This window comes from Sciurus carolinensis, chromosome 13 (assembly GCF_902686445.1).
Source record: "Sciurus carolinensis chromosome 13, mSciCar1.2, whole genome shotgun sequence".
In the NCBI taxonomy this organism is placed as follows: Eukaryota; Metazoa; Chordata; class Mammalia; order Rodentia; family Sciuridae; genus Sciurus; species Sciurus carolinensis.
Genome location: NC_062225.1, coordinates 41,472,911 through 41,497,680, shown reverse-complemented (window position 1 = coordinate 41,497,680; position 24,770 = coordinate 41,472,911).

The window sequence follows — 24,770 nt, the reverse complement described above, 5'->3', positions numbered from 1 at the left end:
CTCAGTTCACGTCACGTCAGGCCCTGTCCCGGTGGCAGACACTCACCTCTTTTACCTTCTGTCATTGAATCCCCAGAGGGCCAAGCCAAAAACACCCTTATTTTTCCAGGAAATGTGCAAATATATCTTATGGTATTTCACAAAGATCTAATTTTTATACTACACACACTTTTATGCTATACAGACATCTTAGTGTAGAATAATATATATCCCTAAACCTACTAGTGGCATATTCCAACCCCAGGATCAGGCTTAGTTGATGTGGTTGGCTCATAGAGGTTGCTGAGTTCCTCCCCCAAAATAGGCCCAGGATGGGGATGGGGTGGGGTGACCTGGTAGGCAAAGCTGGATGTTCACTTGGACTGATAAAGCATGTAATCTAGGGGAAGTACAAATTTTGCTAAGTCTTTTATCTTTGATTTCCAGCTGCATAGGTTAATTTAGCATCTCACTAAAATCTTTCAAATTATTATTTTGCTTTTTTTGAATTAAAAACCAAAAGAGATTGACACCAGGTGTGATGGCACATGCCTATAATTCCAGTGACAGGGGGAGGCTAAGGTAGGAGGATCACAAGTTCAAGGTAAGCCTCAGTAACTTAGTGAGACTCTGTCTCAAAATAAAAACTGAAAAATTCTGTGACTGTAGTTCAATGGCTAAGCACCATTGGGTTCAATCCCTAGTACCTCCTCATACCAAAAAATAAAAAATGAAAATCCAGAGATTGGATTGCCCTGGATAATGGAAACAGTCAAAGTGTAGTCAAACCAGGAATTCTTCCCTCCTCACTTTCAAAGCCCTTTCCAAGGAATTTTATTTAAAGAAAACAAAAAATTAAAGGTGATGATTACTCAGTCTGCCTGCTTCTGGTTGCCAGGCAATGGGAGACCAAGGGTAGTTTGGACTCATTCCTGGCTCCTGGAAGAGGAAAGTGTGCAGGGAGTCCCAGCGGGCCTTCCTGTCAGCTGTACTATGTGGTCTCTGGGAAGAGGCAGTGTCTAAACCCAGGCATTGTGCTCACTGACCAGCCTGGATCATGCTGGCTGGCTGTGAGTTTGTCTTTGTCTCTGGTCGCCAGTCTCTCTCCCTTCCCTGGCCCCTGAAAAAGCCCATCCCCATTCCAGCCCAGGAGCTCTGTCTTTGCACCACACCTGTCTTTTTCCCCTGCCCCAAAGGTCAATCCTGAAACCAGTGAATATCTCCTCCCCAGGAGCCTTAGAAAGTCTCCAATTGATCGGTCTGTTTCCCTTTTCCATAATTAGGTTTCTTTTAGTCTACCTTCCTTACCACACTGATGGGGGACACTACTTTCTTGATTCTGGTATTTTCCTCTTTATCCAGCCTCAAGGGTTAAATTCAAGACCCTGTGGTCCCTTTCCTACTCATTAGATCCTAGGACCATCTCCAGGGAGTTAGATGAGACATTTAAATTGCCTCAAAGACAATAAACAAATCTACAAGAAGGTTCTGACCTGAATCCTGAAATCCCAATGTTCCCATACAGAGATCTCAGCTCCTGTTTCCTAAATCCCCACTACATTCTGTCAGGTTTGCTCATATAGGGACAAACACCCACAGGAGGACATTGGCCCACATACTGGTCTGTAGCGTGTAAGTGAATTTATAGGTGAACACTTTCAGTCTAAAGATGACCATTTTCATGGGTGCAGCTGCCTTTGGTTGCATGACACTCCTTGGTCAGAGGCTCAGACACATGGGGTCTTCAGTGACTTCACCTTGGCTGGCCCACTACTGAGCTCCTGGAGCTCCCCACATGTTCTCTCTGGCTCCTCCAAAACAATGCATTCTCCTGGCAAGACTGTAGTCCCTCACAAGGAGCTGCTGAGAAGGATGAGGGGAAATTCAGTTTTATCTCCTGTTCTCCAGATGGCTCATTAGAAAAAGGAGATAAGGGTAACCTCAATCTCTCCAAGCAAGAACACTGCAACCCAGAGCTTTATTTAAGGAAACCTTTCCTGTCATAAGGACTTCTCATTTGGTCCTGTCTTGGGGACAGAGCCTTTGGAGCAAGCAAAACTGTCTTCAAAGAGATGTACATCCCTTCCATGGCTGCTTCTTCACAGGATACCACACCAAGGGACTGTGAGTGTGAGGCCAAAGCAATGGAGAAGGAAGATGTGGGTCTGGATTGCAGGATTCCAGGTAGAATAGCCTCTGACCTTGGACCTGTGACTTCTGTGCCTGAGAGGGATCCAAGAGCAATTCACAACTAATGAATTATTATTAAGCACCCTGTGGCTCTGTTAACTCATCTGTAAGTTGAGGAAAATATTAATGAAAGCCAAGGATGGGCCCCAGATGAATTTTTTGCAATTCCTTCTGTTTTCAAGACAGATGACTCTGTGCAGGGTAGTCATTTGAACTAGTGGTTCAAGTGCTTTGGGGCTGGAGTGGTAGAGATGCCTTCCTAGATTGGTTATCTCCTTGCAGGTAGGGCTTGTGGGTTTCCTGGATGTATCCCCATTCCATTCCTAGAATTCAGCAGGTACTCAGTAATTGCATTCTGAAGGAATGGATAGAGCAAGGAGTTTGAGTCTAGAAGGAGAGCGGGATATGCCAGGCGTATGGGAGAAGGGAGGGCCTTACAGGCTGGAATATGGCACGCATGGGGGTGGGGGCTGGGCTGCCCTGCTGTTTGCTGACAACTTCCAGGCAGCAAAGCGTTTAACGTCTGGACTCTTTTCCAAGGACTGCTGACTGCAGTCAGTCCATAGCATTTCAGCCCATCTGGCAAAGGGACTCTTGTCCTCATTAACATGCCTTTATCTATATCAGGACGCAGATTCAAGGACCCTGGCTAGAGTAGGGAGCAGCCTGACGCCCCAGAAACCATAGTACCAAAGCAAAGCTTGGCAGGGATTTCAGCTTCGGCAGCAGGTAGCCAAGTGTGGGTGGGAATACAGATATTTTGTTCAGGGAAGTGGGAGGAATTTAGAGTTCTTTATGGAAAATAGAGTAGGTTAGCTCATTTATTACTTATGCAGTCTTTTCAAGGATAACACAGACTTAATGCTAACCTAAAACCATTTTCCAACAAAGCCTCCAAAATATCAAAAGAAGCCACGAAGTGCCCTCTTTCCAGTAGAAGAAGAGTGGCTAAGGAGAGCCACCACAGAACTGTGGGCCTTTCCCTGCAGCCTGGGCTGACAACTCCTTTGTGATCCTTGTCTATTTTATTACTGCAGTCTCTGCGCTCAGCATTATTTCAGAACATCGCTGAGGAAACAAAACTGAAGAAGAGAAGGTTGTTTGTTTATTGGCTCTGGCTGACATCTCCCCTGTATGATTCTCATAAAGTTATTTGGGCTTACCCCCAACCTCATGGAACAGAAAGAGGCTAGGACTGGAAGTTCTGCAAATTGTCACTCCTCTCTTCCAATTTACCAAAATCCAAGGTCCAAAGTCAAAGGGGTTCATTTAGTGTTATTTCTGGTCTCATGAACACTAGGTCTCGGGTGATTAATTAGTTTTGGGTTTTCTCAGTTTCAAATGTGTCATTCAACCAGTACCTAGAACTATTATTAGGCATCATTGGCAGATAAAGAAAACGCACACAACAGAATTGCTTGCCGCAAGAAGCCCACAGAGGTTTGAGAGATCAAGACTAACACATTCAAAACAGTCGTAGACTGTATCAGGGTGGTGATGAAAGTCCACCTTTTCAGAATTTGGCCATGGCTAGCCTCTTTGGGAGACACAGTACACCACAGAAGGAAACCCAGGAGTGGCTGGGAGGGAATGTTCATGGAGGCAAGGGCAGAACTGCCTCCAGCACTAAGAACCAAACGAGGGATGGAAAAACTTCAAGCTGCTGGACTGACAAATCAGGTGGCTTCTTACCTCCAGGTGGCTGACCATTTCCCCTCCATTAAAAAAACATTAAACATTATGATGTGTCAGGAACTAGCTACTTTAACAGAAGTAGGTCACTTGATCCTCTGAATAACCCAGTGAAGTAGGTACTATTATTACTCCACTTTCTGGATGAGAAAACTAAGATATCAGCAGGATCTAGCCACAAGGCCAGACTCAGCAGTGCACGTCAGGTCCAGACCACTGATCATGTGATCAGCTGCTCCCCACCGGGCCAGGCTGAAGTTTTAAACAGGACTCAGCATCTAAGAGTCTACTAGGATGCAACGGAGAAAGTGGAGGGCAGCCTGTGGCTCTGGGAGCTGTGGAAGGATGCCCCAACACAGAACCAGGGACAAAAGTCACATCAGAGCACTCCCGCCCGAGGCCTCATGGCAGCAGAGCAGCATGACCCTTGTCCCATCCCAATAACTTCAGCTGCTGGGAGTGAGGGACACAGCAGAGGACTGCAGCTTCCCTGGGCCTTTTGCTGACTGAATATCTGAACCACCCTCTTTCCTACTGATTGTACAACATGATGAGCAGGTAGGCAGACATGGCCATCTCAGTTTTCAGATGTCCCAGGAAGAGAAGAACTAAAGTTGGTGGGTAGTGAATATATCAGCAAAGGAAATGTTGGTGGAACTAACTACATGGTAACTTCCAGAAGGGATCACAGAGGAATGTTAGACAGAATGGGATAGACTCTGTTTGCTTTGGAAACTTCCAGAAAGGAGGGAGGGAAGGCAGGTTTCCAGAAAGAGCCTGAACTTGAGCTAATCACTGTAGAAATTGTGGAAGCAAGAGCGGCTGGGTGAGAGCTGCCCAGAGAGGTAATGGGGAGGACCCTGGCACAGCCACAAGGCTGGAGGGGGCGCGGGGGGCGGAACCTCAGTGACCAACCTGAGGACAGGGAGTGGCTGTGCGGTGGGGGCAAGAGGACTTCATTGTCAATCTGAATAGAAAGCTGCTGTGCTTACCACAGAAACTTATTTTACTTCCTCCCTGTGAAACCGAAGCAAGAAGAAAGAAAAATAGAACTCTGATCTTCCTTCTATAAGAGACAAAACTTCCAAAATAGCTAATTTTTGCAGTCCAGCTCCTTTGATAGAAAAATTGTGTGCATAGGGATATTTAAATGAGATCTATATCTGGTGAGAACAGCTTAGTGTCTCTGAAGTGTTTGCAGTCACAGCGTCCTGTGGCCACAAGCTTGCAAACGCTCCCCCAAAGCTCAACCCATAGCCTGCTCATCCACCTACACTGAAGTTGCTTCTCTAACTAGAACAAATAATACTATGTCTTTCTCCAGTCTACAAAGGCCTGGTAACATTCCTACATAAAATGCCAGCAGCAAAGGGCCTTTGTTGAATTAAACAGGAGGTAGTGAATCAGAAGCTGGGTAATGAGCTCTGACTGCCTGGCAGATACCAGGCACGGGAGCAGGAATAAGACCTGCCCCTGCCTGCAAGGAGCTCAGGCTCAGGGAAACCATGGCAAGCGCAGCTCAGGGTACTAGGGAGCTGTCAGGGTGACAGACTCAAGTTCCACATCCCAGGAACACTTCCCCAAACTCACACCCTCCAATCCCAGTCCAAACAGGGGCCTTTGTCATTCACACTAGGAAGGGGCTCCTATGATAGGATTTCTTTCCTTCTCATTTTATCCCTTGTCTCCATTCCACCCCTGCAAATAAGCTGTTGAAATAAGCTAGCATTTAACATAAAATAACAATAAAGACAGATTATGCAACTAACAATAGCAACCATCAATCCTTTACAGTGAGGTCCCACCCATGCTAACAAATGAAGTCTGGCTTTCCCAGGTGTTTTGTGTATAGCCAGGTGGAGGACCACTGCTGAGGGTTAGGATGTCAGGGGAAAGCAGCAGGAAGGAGACTGCCCAACCCTGTTGTGTACGCTGGAGTGTTTCAGCTCCAGGGTTTCTTCTGGCTGGTGAGAATGAGACCTTCAGTTCCTAAGCAGAGACTTACTGAGGAATTGTCATCTGAACCTCACCATGGAGACCCCACAGTCCCGAGGGGCACATTGGTGGGAAGTAGACAGCATACAGAAGAGGCATGCCCATGCCGCCAGCTCAGTGCATCTTTCTAGGGAACAGCCAGGTACAGATGTCCTCTTCAGCTGGCCTGGGAACCCATGAGGGTCCTGCCCACCTATTTCCAGCCTCCTGGCCTTGCTTCAACAAGTTGCGCCTGGGCTGTTTTCTAGGCTGCTGCTCCCTGGCGGTCCTGGGTTTCCCATTTGTCACCTCCGTGAGAAAATTTAACAGTTTTGCCAGACCCCATATAAACAGGAAGGCAAGCTGTTAACAAGAGCCTCCTGCCCTGCTGCCAAGCCCAGAGCTGGGTTTCCTTCCTCCCAGCCTGTCAATGGTGAGCAGGAGGAAAGCAGAGAATGGTGCTCTCTGGGTACTGGATGGGCTCCCTTTTGACCACTTGAATGCCAGTGTTGGGGTTTGCTGACAGCTGGGTCTGCAGCTGGCTGGCTTTGTCTTTTTTTTGAGGGACAGTTACTGATTAAACCAGGAACAAAGCAAGACTACAGTCGTGGTTGTGCACACCAATGCCGCTGAACAGCAGAGAACAATTAATTGCCGTGTTGTGGAATGTGTGGATGGGGGCAGGGAGGCTATTGGAAAATGTAAGAATGTGCAGGGAAATGTCAAGCAAGTGCTTGTGCTCATTAGAAGCTGAGAGAGGGAACCCGCTCTCAGGACCTCCCACAGTGGCACAGCTCTGGTCACCCCCTGCACATTCCACAGCCTTCCCAACTGGGGTGGTCTGGCACACTGATGAGCTGCAAATGGATCACACATTGCCAAGAAGATAAGGAGCTCCTCAACCTTTGGGATGGCAGATTTATCCATATACCTAACATATGGTTACAAAAAATGCCCATGAAAAACGTCTCTCCCCAGGTTTGCTGTGGGTTCTATCTAGGCACTATACAAGCCAGACTCTACTATAATTCTCCCAAAGCTCACAATCTCTTACACAAGAATCAGAAAGATAAGGCAACAATAGGGTCAGGAGTCCCTAAGCCCACCACTCTATTATCAGTGAAGGAAGATCACTGGGTCTTTAGTGCTACAGTGTCAAAACAGCTTCTGCAGAGAGAAAGGAAGGGGTATGTATGTATTAAAGCAAGAGATTCTAAATACATCCATGTGAAAAAAAAAAAAGAGATAGAAAAGAAGAGCAAGAATATCATCCAAAGGGATCTGGAGTAGTTTTGAGATGGTTTGGAGCCCAAAACATAGGGAATTTAGAGGGTTCTGGATGCCCTTTGAATAGCTTTATAAAGGCTAAAGATTGAAATTTCTTTTATTGATGCCTTTACTATTTACTGGACTGTATGTTGGATTTCCTGCAAAGGCTGAGACTTGTGGGGCCCGGGGATTTACTGAAGTAACACAAAAACATTATTTTTCCTATCCTGGGTTCTTCCTGGAAAGTTGAGCTCCAGATAAGGAATTGTGTGCAGGTGGTTTATCTGGGAAGAGGTTCTAGGGAATAGAAGTGAGGGACCTCAATATAAGGTGTGTAATCAAGGCTACTACTGAGCAACTGGAGCTTAATCATGCTCAGGATTTTAGCAGCATGTAAAAAAAATCTCAGGATTGTTCACCTGATGATCAGTCAGAAGAGGCATTCAACCATCCTTTCCCATTGCCCATTGTTTGAGGGGCACACTGAAGGCATTAGCTCCCTCATAGGTCTGGATTGTGTACATCTGAGTGCTTATGTGGACTCCCACTAATGTCCGTGGTGTCATAGAAACCCCAAAATAGGGAATGCTGAAGACATGGACCTTCTCTTGAGGCAAGAGGCTGCCAGTGTGAGGTTGACACAAACTTCAGGCAGAAGTAGAGTTGAGGTCAAAGATGGGAGGCAGGATGCCAGAGGCATCTGTCCTACCATCACCAAGAACTTGGGCCAGGTCCCTGACTTCACCTAGGAAATGACTGAGATACAAAGACAGGAAGGGTGGGCAGCTTTAGGTCAAGTTGTGGTGGAGGAACCTGCAGGGCCTTCCTACTTTCCTTTATGTGCCCTCTCCTACCTGGATGAGGCCCCTGATCTTACATTCCATGCCAGTATCACTCATGGGCTGGCAGCCCCAGGAACTCCCACCACAGGGGCCCCTCTCTTCAGGGCTTCCCTGCCTTATTTCCTGGGTCCTATATCCCCTATAGTTCCATCAACTGCATTAAACCTCCCATTCCTTACTGGGAGAATCTCTACTTACCATTACAAGGCAAAATTAAAATTAAACTATGTGGTTGCAAATTGGGTCCCATACAAGTGACTCCAGTGGTGGAATTCCAGGTGGGCAAGTCCAAGGAATGTAGTCAGTGCTGGGAGGAGGGTCAAAAAGCCAATGAGTTTCCCTATCCCAAGGAATGACTTGATGGAGTCCTAAATTGAACAGACGGTTTCCTAAATCCATTTCAGTTCATGTGACAGGAGGGGAATACTTCCTTTCCTAGCCCGGTTGTCTGTTATGAGTTCCCTTCAGCTCAGAGAAGGAGTAACATGTACTGTTTTGTGGTTTCCTGTACGGAGAGGGCAGGAATGAGGCAGTCCAGAGAACACTGTCCTCGGCAGCTGCCACAGGAGACCCAGCCAAGTCTCCAAGCACAGAAAGGCACATGGCAAGAAATTACCTTCCGCACATCTATGGGTGTGATGGACACCCTCACTCCTGGGACTTAAGGTGATATGTAACTGGACCGAAAAGGGCCCTGGCTTGATTTAAACACTTGGATCTCTCCCCTTGGCCCATGCATCTTGTCACCTCTTAAGTTGGCTTTGCTACTGACCTTGGGGGGAGTATAAACCAAAGCTGGATCAATAATACAAGATGCTGGTTCCATTAATTTCATTTACTGTGACTCTGGCAGAAAAGTTAAAATGTGATTTGTGCTGAGGGAATTTTAATTTTTTTCCCCTTGCTTTATCTTTTAAAAAATGATTAGTTTGAAGTCTATCTTACCTGATAGCTCTAGTTATATCCTAATTTGTAATTCCCTTGAAACAATCTCCAGAGGGTCCTCTGTCTCAGAAGGAAGCCCCAAAAGGAGACTATGGGAACTTTAGAAAAATTCAGTTCTGTTTTGTCAGTCAGGGTTCAGTGAGAGAAGCAGAACCCCTTAAAAGTAGGCAAGTGTGTGTGCGTGTGTGTATGAGAGAGAGAATGCCCCAGGGATTGACCTTTCACAATTGTGGGGCTGATTGCAGAGTCTCTGTAAAGCTGATAGAACCTGCAAGGAAGGACAAAAACCAGCGTCAATCAAGTCAGCTGCCTCTGACTTGATAGAGTCCTTCAGGAGAAGTTGGCACTCCCTGCAGTGGAACTGACAGGCAAGTTGAAGATGTCGAGGAAGGATTCAGGGGAAGGTGGAACTGTTGTAGGTCTGACTGCTGCCCCACACCAACAAGGTGAACCAGCAAACAACAACATTGGTAAGGTATAAAATGGCTGCTGCTTCACATTTATCTTCCCAATCTCCCTTCTGGCCATCTGACCAGAAACCCACAGGAAAAGGAATTCTGGGAAATGTAGTCCAGCCTAGCCAAATTGACCATTTCAAAGCCAGACATGCCCTAAGCAAAATAATAGTAAATTATTGTTCGGCAAGATCAGAGCCACACCTTTTGAGCAGTGTGCCAAATACTTTATGTAAATTATTTAATCTCATAATAGTTTTATGAGAAAAATATTCTATCCCCGTTTTATAGGCGTGGAATCCAAGGGCGCATGTTGTTATGGACGACTCAGCACTCACTCTGCTTTGGCATTTTTTTCATGTCTCTAGTTCTTTATTCATCACTACTGAAATCCTCCTTCTACTCCTGTTTCCCATATTGTTTGGAATAGTTTGGCTTTGACCAAAAATAATGGTCATACCACAGAGAGTTCCTCAGATGAGCAGAATGAGGGATAAAAAGAAAAGCAAGGCTGGGGTTATAGCTCAGTGGTGGAGTGCTTGCCTAGCATGTGTGAGGCACTGGGTTCAATTCTCAACACCACATAAAAATAAACAAATAAATAAAACAAAGATATTGTGTCCATCTATAACTAAAAAAACAAACAAAAAAAACAGTCACAGCCTTCCTGATTCATAATTTCTATTACATCAGGGGTTGCCTATCACTGCAAAAGTGGGGAAATGATAATATTGAGTCCCAGTTTTTTTCTCCTGAAACCCAGCTTCCTTGATCTTCCTGCTTTTATATGCCTTAACTTACTCCCAGGTTTGGAAACATCAAACGGGCCTTTGTGATTCTCAGAGGGAAATTCAACAAAAATGCTCACAAAAAGAAATAGGCTAGAAGGGTCTCATAATGAATATTTTTACCACTTCTCCTCTGCCTTGAATTGTTTCTTGGCCTGGGCTTTTAACCTTGCATTACACAAGAGAGTAGTACAAAACTTTTATATTAAACATGTGTTCTAAGCGCCAAGAGGATTAGGGGTATGTTTTAATTTGATTAACTCAGTGTATCTTTTTAACAATTTTAATGCTGACATTTGGTAAAATGCAAAAAAAAAAAACTGCTGAAGGTTAACTTTTGGAGATGCCAACAAAAGATGATTGGTTATTTGTTCTTGTTCTCTGGCACTACAAAATTATCTTTGTCTCCATGTCCAGTTTTTGCCCCAGTTAGTGGATGATACTCTGAGCAGCCCCACCAATCCCAGTTCCTCCATTGTCTCGTCCAGAGTCAGTGCTTCTGTGTCATTTCCAGTAGATTCGCACAAATTAACCTTACAAAGTTAATGTTTAATTTTAAAAGTTGCACTTTTTTTCTATTTCCATTTTGGTTAGCAGACCAGATGCTTTGCCAAATTTACCCTCAGCTAATTGCATAGTTCAATGTCCTGAAATGTGCCCTTGTTTGCTTAAAATCTGCTGATTTGCAAAAGAAATTGTTCCAGGAATGTGGGTCACTGTGGACGCTCCCATGGAAGCTGAATTGACCAGGAATGAGCCATGCAGCCCTGGCTGGGGCATTGGGTGCTTGTAAATTTGCAGAAATAGAGGACTCTCCAGGGCAGGATTTTCATTCTAATGATAAGGCTCCTGGAGATGGGGGAAAGCTGGGGCCTGCAGACATGGACAAAAATCAGTTTGGCTCTGATCCACCTTTGGAATCCCCTCAAGCTTTTCATCTTGAGCAGGCTTTGGATCAAGATTGAAATAAAACGTTAATGCACAGCCAGAGGAAAATAATTTCAAAATCTGACATTTGCTCCGCCTCTGTCCCTGGAGGCACTCTGATCCTGAAGTAGGAATGATCTTCCAGCCTGACGAGAATAAAGCTGAAGTTGCTCAGTTAGTTACACTCTCCTGCTTGTAAATCTGGAACCTGATGGTCAGAGGTGTGTTCTTGGAGATTGACTTGGCCTGAGGCATATCATGATACTCTTGCCAGCTCCCACTCGCACTATCAGGGGAATGAGCTGAGAGCAAACTCCCAGTGAACTGAGAGATTGGAAGGGTAGAAAAGAACCCAGAGAGACAATGTGGAAGCTGCTGTGGTTGAGGTGGGCAGCATGTGAGGGGAGAATGCAAGGTCTGCTCACCTTGGTGACCACATGGGTGTTGCCACTGAACAAGTGGGTCAGCTATGAGCACCTCTCGGGGTAGGAGAGGACAGCTCTAGTCTGAGTTATACCACTCTCCAGTTAGCTGCCATGCTCCTGCCAAACCTGCTGCCTGGTCATCTTTCTTTTAACAGATATGCTTTGCTGACCCAGGAGGCAGACGCTGAGGTGTCACTCACTGTATCTCACTCATCTCTCACATCCACCGAGATCTTGTTTCACTCCTTGGAAGTTCAGTCACTTAATAATTAACAAATTATCACATATTTAGTGGCTTAAAACAACACCCATTTGTCATCTTGTAGTTATAGAGATCATGAGTCCAAAATGATTCTCACTGGGCTAGAACCACCTTGCTGGTGTGAGAACTCACTTTCTTGCCTTTTGCAACTTGGAGAGGGGCCACAATCGTTGGCTTGTGGCCTCTTCCTGCTTCAAAGCCAGCCATGGCTGCTTGAGTCTTCCTCACATCTTATCACTCTGACACCTACCCTGCTGCCTCCCTCTTCCTCATTTAAAGACCCTTGTGATTATTTTGGGTCCACTGGGATCCAAAGTGCTTTTTCAGACTTCATTTGATTCTGAAAAGTGCCTGTGAAATAGGCATTAATGGAAAAGGAAGCTAAGATAGGAGTCAAAAAACATAAACAAACCTTGTTTGTATTCCAACCTGAGTTTACTTAGAAATAGAGGGTAGAACAAAGTTAAGTTACAGACCATGCTGTCCCGTTTATTTCAAGGCTGTCCTTCTTGATGACAGTCAAAGAGGAAGGGCATGGGGAAAGAATGGCTGTGTATGGCCTGCTGTCAGGGCTGGGTTCAGGTGCTGTCCTCATACAAACTTGATCTTAAGGGAGATTTCTGACTGCCATTCCAAGACTGTGATCCAAATACACAGGACCCAACTCTGTGGTTCTCCCAACAAGTTCAATTCCCCTCTGCACTTGGTCGAGGAAATTCAGGAATTGGATTCTGAGTCTAGGGAAGTCAGGGAAGAAAGAACAAAATCCCCAACCTAGTAAGAGGCCGTATGTAAAAAGGTTTACACTGAGCTCCTGTTTGTGAGTGCTTGCTCTCTGTTTTATTCTGTTTGTTTTGCTTTGAAGTGGAATTAAAGACTTTCCCAACCTTAGTACAACTTTTCTGTTCAGAGGGCAGATTTTAAAACAAGACAGAAAACACACACACACACACACACACACACACACACACACACACACACACAGACCAGAGCACACTCTTGGGATGTTGGGTTTGCTTTAGTCAATAATACAGGGAATCAACTCTTCTGCCAAGGACTAAACTTGAAAACAACGGTGTCTTCCACAGGCATCTTCACCAGGGAACGAGAGGTGGGCAGCACACACCACATATCTCTCTGAGGTTTGAAAACGGTTCAGCAATTATGATAGAACACACAAGGGTGGGGTTCCCCACGGGCCAGTGTGACTTTGATTCTTCATCTTCCAGCTGCAAAGAGTTGCTGTCTCGATTAGTTAAAGTGACAAGGGATGGAATGTTTTCGTTGGAGAGTCCCAACGCTGTTTCCAGCATATTTTCCACTTGCCTGACTTTGCTCTTGGCCCTGAATGAAGTAGAAGGTGGAGTTTTCTGTACTGAAATCATAAAACTCTCTTTACTGGCATGCGTGCAGTCAGATCTGCTCTTGATATTGCTCATGTTATTAACTGCAGCTGGGTTTGCTGTGAGTGAAGTGTTTTTGTCTTGGGTGAGGATCACTTGTTGACTCGTGATGGCCTGGACCCTGCAATTGGAAGTGGACATTTTAGTGAGGGGTTTGATTATTCTTGTATTTTTGTTGTGTCTTTTTCACTTTTCAATCCATATGTTGCTTTGGGCCTGTTTGCAAAGGGAGAAATATTTGGCTCATTTATTTTCATGCAGTAGAGACAGGAGCTTACTAGGGGCTTGGGAACTGTTTTTGTAATTTAGGGGACTGTTTTTATAACCTAGCAGACTAAAGTTTTCAAAACAATTTGGCAAGCCTTAAGTGTTACTAAAATTTCATGTGATAAGAAGCCACATAGTAACACCTCAAGTGTGCTTGCACCTTACTCAATTCTATTATAAAACAAAAATAATAAACAAAACCTTGCATCAAAGTGTTATTAAATAAGCCTGTACGCTTGAGCCCATGGTATTCATACCAGTGATTTCCAGAATCAGTGAGTTCCTTATTGTTCCTGTAGAACCAAAGATTAATTTCAGAAAAATTTGTATGATATTTTATAAAATCTTATCATAAATGCTGAGGAAGATCTGGAAACTTCTCATACTCTAAAGACTGCAATGTAGAAACACTTTGGGCTGGTGCTCTGGATCCCTAGGCTATTTGAAATGGGACAGAGTTTGGTCCAGGGAGGCCCAGAGTTCCCCCACCAAGCACACCTTGTTCTTTTTCCCTACACTCAAACTTTTGAAAGGTCCTCCTAGACTCTAAGTCGCCTTTGCTCAGGAGCCCATCTTAAAATCTCTGTGCCTGCCAAGCCATAGGACCACAATTAATTTGTAGAACAGAGCTGTGTGGAAGAAACTTCGAATCAGACTTCCCACATTTTGAATCACAATTCTGCCAATTTCCAGCTATGTGATCTTGGTTAACTTATTAAAATTCTCTAATACTTAGTATTTTTTTTTTCATTTTCAAAATGGGAAATGCCATTATAGTTACAATTTTAATATAATAATGATATTTACAGTCACGTGCTGTATAATGTCATTTCAGTCAATGACAGACTGCATAAACAATGGTAGTCCCAACTAATTGTATTCCCTAGTGATGTGTAGCGTGCCTTGTTGGTTTTAAGTACTCTCTAGGATGTTTGCTCAATGATGAAATTGCATTTTTCAGAATGTATCCCCTTCTTATAGTAGCTTGGAGGAGTAAATAAGACAGCACATGAAAGCACTTACCATTTCACAAGGACCTACTTCAGCAAATGGCAGTCCTTTTAATCAGTGTTCCAAAGGGGTTTCCCATTTAAAAAAAAATAATCAAACACACCTCTCTTTAACTGCCAGTCTACTTCGATCAACATGAAATGGCTGAGGATAACAGTCTGAGTTAGTGTAATTCCAATCTGAAGCAAAAAAAAAATCCAGATTTTTAATTTTCTTGGTCGGACTTTTCATGGGTAAATGGGTTAGATTTTATTTATTTATTTATTTATTAGCAACGACTAGCTTTTGAATTTTTTTTTTTTTTAAATATGTAACTACTTTCATTGACTCCTAGAGGTCTGGGATCCAAGTTTGAGAAATAGTGTCAATGTTCCTGCTTTGGTGTCTAGGTTGTATGGTCCTAACAACTTAAATACATTTCTGAAGCACGTGTTTATGGAGAGAGAACATTGCGCAATGAAATAGCATGTCAGAGCCACACAGGGTTAGGTGTGAATCCTGTCTTTCATTTATTTTGCTGTGTGACCACGGGTAAGTTCTGCAACATCTCTTGAGTCCAGTTTTAGCTTCAGTAAAATGGGAACAGTGTCTGCCTTACAGAGTTGTCATGAGAACTGGATGAGATGTTGATAAAGCCCCAGCACAGCATCTGGTACATAGCAGGCATCCAACTAAATGGTGGCTGTTAGTCTGGGAAGTCTAGCCAGATTTGAAGGTTTATGCTTAGTATAGGAGTGGTTACTGGTTTTAAAATTAGGATTATTTTTCATGCCATAAAAATTCAGATATAACTAAATGTGGCATTTCTATTCTGTAGGGAGTTTTAAAAAGAAACTACTGTATATTAAGAATAGAACACAGGAGCTCTGAGTTCTAGCAGCTTGCTTATTCCTTTATCTGTCTATTCAGTCAACATTACAAAGTGCACAAGCATTGGTCCTTGTCCTTAAGATGCTCAGCAACTGGAGGGGAGACAGTGACTCAAACTGGCTTTCTACCTCATCAAGACCTCTGCCCTGCCCTTGTACAGTATTACCCTTCAGAGTTTTGTATTCGTATATTTATTTATATTTATTTTGGTACTGGGGAATTGAACCCAGGGCCTTGTGCATGCTGGATAAGCACCCTGCTACTGAGCTATATCCCCAGCCTGCGCCCTTACCCTTCCATCTTATAGAGATCCTCATAGTTCATTTCTTCAGTCACTTTCGTGACAACACCTGAAATCTCCATATTGTTGTTCTTCCACTGCTCTCCATATGTTCCCAACTTTGAATCATCTCAACTATTTGCCTTCCAGAGTTACCCTGGTAGCTATAGAAAATGACCCAACTACATAGGTTGGAATAACTGCACACTTTGCAGTCTTCAGTCTCAGTGGTCTCAGTACCACTTAGTAATTCTTTGCTTAATGGTTACTCCTTCCATTCTCCGCATCCCATAACCTGGCTTTGCCTATTTCTTCAGTCTCATCTTGCCCACTCTTTTCCTCTCAACCTCCCCATGAGCACCACACAGTGCCTAAATTCTCTAGCACACACACCATGACATTTTCTGGCTTCCCTGGTATTGCTCATGGTATTTCCTTAGTCCTAGGGAGATGGAGCCCTGATCAGTGTGGATTTAAGAAGTCAGTTCTGTAGCAAACACATTTCTAGAGCAGGGATGAGTTACTGTAGCTAGAAGACATGAACAGCCACTTCTCTGATTCCAAGCAACCTATATGATTTCCTACAGGAAGAAAATATACTGGCAATTGTATTTTGCATTATAAACGAATACATTTGTAGTAGGTCTACATATCAATCTTTTGTGAGTTTGGTTACTATGGTTACTCCTTTTGAGTATGTTTAATTATGATACACTAACAAAATTGAGTTTCTGGATATAAGAGCCAAGAACCAAGCTGTACTAAACACGCCTAGACAACCAAAACCAAAGAAATTAGTTGGCCCCCTGACACAACATATCTAACCCTTCTCCCTACATCAGCAATGACTTCTAAAGATCATCACTCATTTTTTTAAATTTATTTTTTTATTTTTATAGACTGCATTTTGATTCATTTTACACAAGTTGGGTACATCTTTTCATTTCTATGGTTGTGCACAAAGTAGATTCATGCCATTTGTGTAATCATACCTGTACATAGGGTAATGATGTCTTTCTCATTCCACTATTTTTCATATCCCCCCCCCTCATTTTCTGCTACGTAATCTAAAGTTCCTCCATTCTTCTCACACCCTCCACCCCCCCACCCCCATTATATATCATCATCCACTTATCAGGGAAAATATTCGGCCTTTGTTTTTTGGGATTGGTTTATTTCACTTAGCATGATATTCTCCAATTCCATCCATTTATATGAAAATGCCATAATATTATTCTTCTTTATGGCCGAATAATATTTCATTGTGTATATACACCAAATTTTCTTTATCCATTCATCTGTTGAAGGGCATCTATTATCAAGAACACAATAATAGAAGTTAGCGTGGATGTGGGGAAAAAGGCACACTTTTACATTGCTGGTGGAGTTGCAAATTGGTGCGGCCACTCTGGAAAGCAGTGTGGAGGATCCTCAGAAAACTTGGAATGGACTCACCTTTTGACCCAGTTATCCCACTCCTCAGTTTATACCCAAAGGACTTAAAATTAGCATACTACAGTAATGCAACAACATCAATGTTTATAGCAGGTCAATTCACAAAGATCATCACTCTTAAGACAAAGGGAGTGGAGGAACTTGGATGTGACATATTATAGATGGAAATGTCCCTAATGCTTGTATATTAGCTCATTAAAAGCATCCTCATACCAATACTCAATTTCCTTTTTCTGAAACTTTGCTTTCCAAGCAACCTCTGCAGTTATGATTGATCTCCCAAGTGAACTTGGCCCTTAGAAAAAGTGTCTTATGCCTGCACCCAATGCAGACCAGATAAAGCTGTTGTTGTGCATTTTGAGCCTCTTATCAGCTTAGATGGAAATATCATAACCCCTGCCTAAGCAAGCCTGAGACTCAAGTTTATGGGCCTATAAGGCAATAAGGTGAATTTGAAGACTTAGAAGGAATTAAACTGCCTAGAAAAATCCAGGATATAAACTTAAAATAAGAATATTCTCCATTCATGAGTGTATTACAGTTTGGGTTTTAAATGTCCCCCCAAAGCTCATGTGGGGGCTTGGTCCCCAGACAATGGTATTACTGGAAAGTGGCAGAAATTTTAGGAAGTGGGACCCAGTTGGAGGAAGTAGGTTATTGGGGAGATGTGACTTTGATGAGTATATGGCCTCTCCTCTCTCTCTCTTCACTTCCTGGCTGTCATAAGTAAGCAGCTTTGCTCTACTACACATTCCTCGGTTGATGTTCTGCCTCCCTACAATGGTGGGGTCAAGTGTCTGGGGACTAAAACCTCTAAAATCAAGAATCAAGATAAATCCTTTTAAGTTGCTTATCTCAGGTATTTTGTCACAGTGACAGAAAGCTATCACAAAATGCTTACCATGCCATGCTTATTTAATTCTTGAAAATCTCTATTAGTACCCATATTAAAGATGAGGAAATTAATGATTAGGTAAGTTAAATAACTTAGCCAAATTGATAAATATGCCAAAAATTTGAATAGAGGTCTGTCTGCCTGCAAGCCCATCCTTTTAACCACTGTGCTACACTGATTCTCCTTAATAAGTCCACTCATTCATTTACTTACTAAATACTTATTGACCAGTTGTTGTTTGTTAAGCATTGGAAATTTAACAATGAGTAAGATATTTGCCATGAAGATCTTACTATGAAGTAACAGGAGTAAAATGTAATTGTTTTAGCTCTAGAAATAGAATAAATAGAGTATGTTCAGCAGAGATAAAGAAAAAAGTACAAGTTTACCTGGAAGTAGAAGACAATGGGAAATTACCATAGAGGATCTGACAGTTGAGCCAGCTAATAAAAAAAAAAAAAAAAAAAAAAAAAAAAAAGCAAGGTTTGGAGATGTAACTAGGTGATAGAACACTCACCAAGCAAGCAAGAGGTCATGCCGGAGTTTCAGCCTGTAGATAAGGTTACTTTGGGCAGAGAGAACAGTATGGAGGGAAAAGATTTGTAGGCAAAACCCAGACTGGTGCAGTGGGAGAACTGGAATGGTGTAGAATCGGAGAACAGGTGACAGCAAGATGAGGCAGGTGGGTGTGGAGAGGCCTTGTATGCCATGCTAAGGAGTTTAGCTATTATTCTGCAGGAAATGAGAGTCTTGACAAGCTTTAAGGAGAGCAGTGTCAAGATTAGGTTTGGTTAAGATTCTCACTAAGTACAATTGTAGGAATGACACTGTGCAATTGAGGCATTTACTACTACAACATGAAACAGAACAGTGGGATTTCTACCCTTTGTGATCCAGTCCTTATACTTCTATTAATATATGCTTATATTAATTATATTAATTGAATTTGCCACCTGAAACACCAGATGTTTTTCCTTTAAAAATAACATAGAATTATGTACTAGTGAGATGCACAGAGGAGGAGAATGTGTGCATGTGCAAGCATGCGTGTGTATAAAATGAATTTGGGCTTAGCAGTTCAACTTTTTGAGATTCTTTTGAAATGTAATTGTATCATCTTATCAAATTAGCTCTCCCTTTCAGCTCTCTATCATTTTCAAATATGACAACAATACCTTGTAATTCTGTTTAATGTAAACATGCCATTCATTGCCTACAGCATGAAGTTCAAACTCTTTATCACAATGCATCATATAAAAAACTGGTAACATCCTGATGCCAGTCTTTTCAGTTTATCTCATCTAAACACCTCCCCTTTTATACACCTTATATTTTCTTGATGCAAAACTTTTGCTTTTGGTTCTATTTAGGCCTTATATTTTCAAATGTCTATATCTTTGCCTATCCTGTTTCATCTATTCCAAAAGACTCATGCCCCCTGGACAGGCTTCCTCACTCATTTTCGCCTTTTACATAGCTTTATCACAATACTATCATGAGGCATTATGGTACTTTAAATTTCTCTCCTCTGTCAGACCTTGGATGGAAGGGCAAGGGCTCAATCCTATTTATCTTTTTAGTCCTGGAGTGTCAAAGCATAGTGGATGAGATATTGTTGGAGCTAATTAAACTAAGTTTACTTTGCAGAACAAAGTCATAGCATTCTAAAAATATGAAGCATATCTTTTGCTGCTGTTTTATAACTTACTGAACATTCAGTTGTTAACTTTCCAGCCTTCTCTAGCAAGGGTTTACTGACCCTAGGGAGCAATAATTTTTAGAACAGCAAAATTTTTGACTCTTAATAAGCTCTTATTCTTTTTAGGAAAGCTATTTGAAGCAAAGTCCTAAATATCTGCTCTTTCTAGTAGTCATTTTAGCACTCCTAGGTACTAATGAATCAAACATTTATAATTATTAACTGTGCATATAACTTGAATATTAAGCATTCTTCCTTGAGTCTATACTATTGAGCAATGTCTCCACTGTACTTTCAATTAGAATATAAATAACTCAAGATCAGGAACTTAAAAGCTTTAAAGATGGATCAATAATACCACTTTTCCTACCAGCTAAATATAGTGCTATTAAAGTTCTAAAAAATTAAAGACAAGGCTATTCTTGGTTGATCATTGTTTTCAAAAGTCTACATTTTTAATGTTCCTGAGTGCTGAACACCTAGGTCTGTGGAACAATGGAGGACAAGACAGTTGAGACCTGACCTTGCAATTGTATACCCATGGGTTAAAAAGCCCCCTCCAGCAAGGATGTTCAGCTGTGAGACTTGTTTAGATTGAGCACACTGATAGATTTCCAAATGTCTTTGGTTTTTCATGGAATATATATTTCATGCTATTCTCTGGTTTGTAGCTTGCTTTTAGGGGCTCTGTCCTTTCCTATCTCTGATTTATAATACTTAGCCTTATTTTCAGAAAGATGCAAATCTATCTATGCACCAACATTTAAACATTGTGGTTTAACTTATATTTAAACACAGTTTCTAGGGCCTGAGTATTTTAAAATGCTTGAACACTGGCGGGGTGGGGGGATTTTTTAAAATGATTCTTACAATTCCAGTAAATATTCAAGTTTTTTTGTTGACTTAAAATCTAAAAAATAAAATTCTCTTAAAACTAGAATAAAAACATATACTCATTACAAATGAGCGTTAACTGCACTTATAAAATACAGCAGTTAAGTCTTCTGATAAATCTTTTCTATGTCCAAAATCTAACACTTTATATGCTAACAAATGTACAGGGTAAACTGCTCTGTCTGCCTCATTGTTTTCTGCCTCCATGCCTATTTTGCTATGCAAAAGCTTTATGTCAATTTACTTTTTGAGCCGTTTAAGACCAAACCAAATTATTCTTTCAGTACATTTTAAACAATCCCTTAAAGACCTCTTTTTCTTGGCTATGTTTCCAATCTTGGCTTATCACTATAATATTTCATGCTCCATGCTTCTGAAAAAATTCAATATTCAAGAACAAAGTAATCCAGAGCTTTACTTCATTTCAGTCTTTTTATGTCCTAAGGCTGTCCCAACTCAATGACCCAGTTTTTATTGTGTCACATCTCACTGTCTGTTGCAGACTGCGACCAGCTTGCCTAATCCTTTTCCTATCCCTTATCAGTTTTCCCTTAATTCAAAAATATTTTTTTTTAATTCTTTGTACTCCTTTCACAGTTTTTAGATTTTTTTTCCTCCTCCTTCTCAAGAGACTCAGGGCTCCTGTGGTAGATACTTAGCAATACAAAGAAAAACAGGAAATCGAAATCCATGAGTCTGTCCTTGTTAGAATTTTTTTTGTACTATTTTTAGAATAGTTGGTAGCAAATGGCAGAAAGTAGATATTATAATTTGGCAATAGGTACTGAGTCCTTAAAAATATTCATACCTTATGACATGCAATTTACTTCTGATAATCTGGTTTATTAGTTAAAAGAATCACCTAAGTTGGGAGCAGTTGTGCATGCCTATAATCCCAGTAGCTCAGGAGGCTGAGGCAGGAGGATCATGAGTTCAAAGCCAGCCTCAGCAACTTAGGGAGGTCCTAAGCAACTTAGTGAGACCCTGTCTCTAAATAAAATATGAAAAAGGGTTGGGGATGTGACTCAGTGGCTAAATGCCCCTGGTTCAATCCTCAGTACCAAAATAAAAAAAAGGAGAATCACCCAAGATATGTAAAAAGCTATACTCATGAGATGTTCATTAAAATTATATATATATATATATATATGTATGTGTGTATGTATACAAAAGAAGAAAACAACACAAATATTCAATAACATAAGAGAAGTTAAATAAATTACAGTTCATGTACTTGATGGAATAATGTGCAATCATTTAAGATGATGGCTATGTGACATTGTAGATACATGGATAAATAATTACAGTGTCCTCAGAAAAGCAGGGTACAAAATTGAAAATGCCTATGATCATAACTTTTTTTTTTGGTAGTACTGAGGATTGAACCCAGAGGTGCTTTACCACTGAGTATATCTCCAGCCTCTTTTATTTTTGATTTTGAGACAGGGTATCATGAAGTTGCTGAAGCTGACATGGAAGTTGCAATCCTCCTGCCTCAGCCTCTTGAGTTGCTGGGATTATAGGCATGTGCCATCATATCCAGTAAAAAAAAATTTTTTTAAAAAGCACTTATAGAGCATTTTTGCCAATAGTTGCTACTTTAGAATGATAAAACAACAGATTTTCTTTCTCTCAAAAATCTTGTGATTCGGGCTGGGGAGATAGCTCAGTTGGTAAAGTCCTTGTAAGCACAAGGCCACGGGTTTGATTCCCAGCACCACAAAAAAAAAAAAAAAAAAAAAAAAAAAAAAAAAAAAAATCTTGTGATTCTACTTAAATTTTTTAAAACTAGAATCTTGCTGGGTATGATGGCACATTCCTATAATCGCAGGAACTCAGGAGGTTGAGGCAGGAGGATGGCAAGTTCAAGGCCAGCCTCAGTAATTTAGTGAGGCCCTAAACAACTTGGCAAGACCCTGTTTCAAAATAAATAATAAAAAGGGCCAGAGATGTAGCTCAGTGGTAAAGCACACCTGGGTTCAATCCCCATTGCCAAATAAATAAACTATACTCTTAACTGATTTAAATAAAAATCATTTAAATAGATTAAGTCAAGTATAATTGATAAAAGACTACTTGGAGAGCTCTATTTAAATCTAATAATAATGTAACAATTGGGGGAAGGAAGCAAAGAAAGCAAGTCGTTTTATTTACCATTGTAGTCATCTCTGAAAGGGAGAATTAGGAAAAATTCTCAATACCTATTTTAAAATATAAAATTTTTAAAATTTAGTAGGTTCTATTTTATTGTTTAGTTTATTTTACTGTCCCTGACTTGATCCAGGCCAGCTCGTTGTCTCCTAAATGACTTCAAGTTCTTATTGGTCTCTCTACCTCTAGTTCAACCCTTTCAAGTAATTTCCCACACTGTCTTCAAAGAGATCTTTCTGAAACCCAAATCTGTTTATGATACTTCACTGTTTAAACTACTCAGGGATTCAGAATATCTACATCTTTATCCTAGCACCTCCCAAGCTTTTCTACCTCATTCTGTGCCATTTCTTCTCTTTGCACCAGCTTTGTCAAACTACTTGTAATACCGCAAGTGTACTCAGAATCATTATTACCTTTACCTTTTACTACTAACTTAGTACCCACTCATTCTTCAGATCTCAAGTGTCTCTTTCTTTGGGAAGGCTTTCTGAATTCCTTATCTCACTGAGATATTCCTTCTCTGTAATCCACAGTGCCCCACCACACAGTATGATCACTCACTTGTCTGTCTTTTCTGTCAATCAGTTTCTTGTTTGTACTGGCAGGTGGGAGTGAGCAGGTATACGTTTAACCTGATATCGACCCCTCCCCTCCATCGTGGAGCACCGTGGATGCTAATTGATGTTGATGAAAGCTTAATGTGCTAACCTGGAAGTTCAATGCTAGGAGCACAGACATGGATGCATGGGAAGCCAGGGGCTTGTTACCCTCAGGTACTTAAAGGGGTAGTAACTCATTCAATGTACCCCTCTCATAAAGTTACACTTTTCCACTTTGTGTTAAGGTTGTTGTGCAGATGTTTACCTCCCACATCATACCCTGAGAATTGGGAGCCCATCTTCTCTATGAACCCTCCAGTATTTCTTGTATATACTCAGCATGCATTCAAACATATATTAAACTAATAAATTTCAATATTTTAAAATCATTTTGATATACAGGAATTCACACCTACTCTGTCTCTGATGAGAAAAAGCCTCTGGGAGAAAAAATATGTGGAAAACAAAATACTTGTGAAGCTCAACATCTTAACTAGAAATTTTCAGAACAATTTTGTGCCCTTAGAGAAAAGGATATATAGCAATTAAGGACAAATAGATTCAAATAAAATCAGGATAAAGACTGCCTAGATACTGAATGTGGTGACATGTAAATATCTCTTCTACCTCAATTTCATTCACTTACATAGGAATGAAGTATATTCCAAGAAAAATCTCTTGCTCAGCATAACACAAAACTCATGGTTATTGTTTAGATAAAAAGTAAATGACCTGGTCAGGTCTCAAATTACATTTTTCATTTCTTTGTTTCCACCTTACTATATCTGTATTTTAAACAATGTGTTTATTACAGCAAAATTACCTGAAAATTTTAATCAATCAAACTTTATTCTCAAAATTTTTACCATCTGAGCATTTTTTATAATGGCTAACATTTTAGGTATTAATCTCTTATTCATAAACTAAAGTTTAAATGTATCCAAGTCTCCCCTATTTAAAATAAAACTCTGGAAACAATCTGGAAATTAAAATCTTTCTGAATCATCCCCCTAATTTATATGCTTCGTAGATTTAAATTTATGTTTTCTTATGGAATCATCTGTTTCTATCTGGAAAATAAATGCAAACAAATGTGAGGTTTTGAAAAATATTCATAGAATTATTTTTTGAATTTCAAATTATTACAGTGTACCTCATGAGTATTCTGATATAGAGAAAGACTAATTAGTCACTGCATGGGGTAGAATTCTTTGGCTGAACTTTATATATAATAATAAAAAGCAGAAATAATAAAATTAACATAATAGGTCAGGTATAATCAAGAATGAATGGGAAGCAAAGATACTTTTTTAAAAGTAAGCAATGTAAGAATAAATAAGGCAAATTATGGAACTCCAAAGAAAAGGATGAATTGCAAAAAAAAAAAAAAAAAAAAAAGGAAAATTATAACAGTTTTCAAAGTAGCCACTATTCCCTCAGTAAAAATGTATAAAGGTATATACTTCCCTGTCAGAATGAAAATCTGAAATAAAAA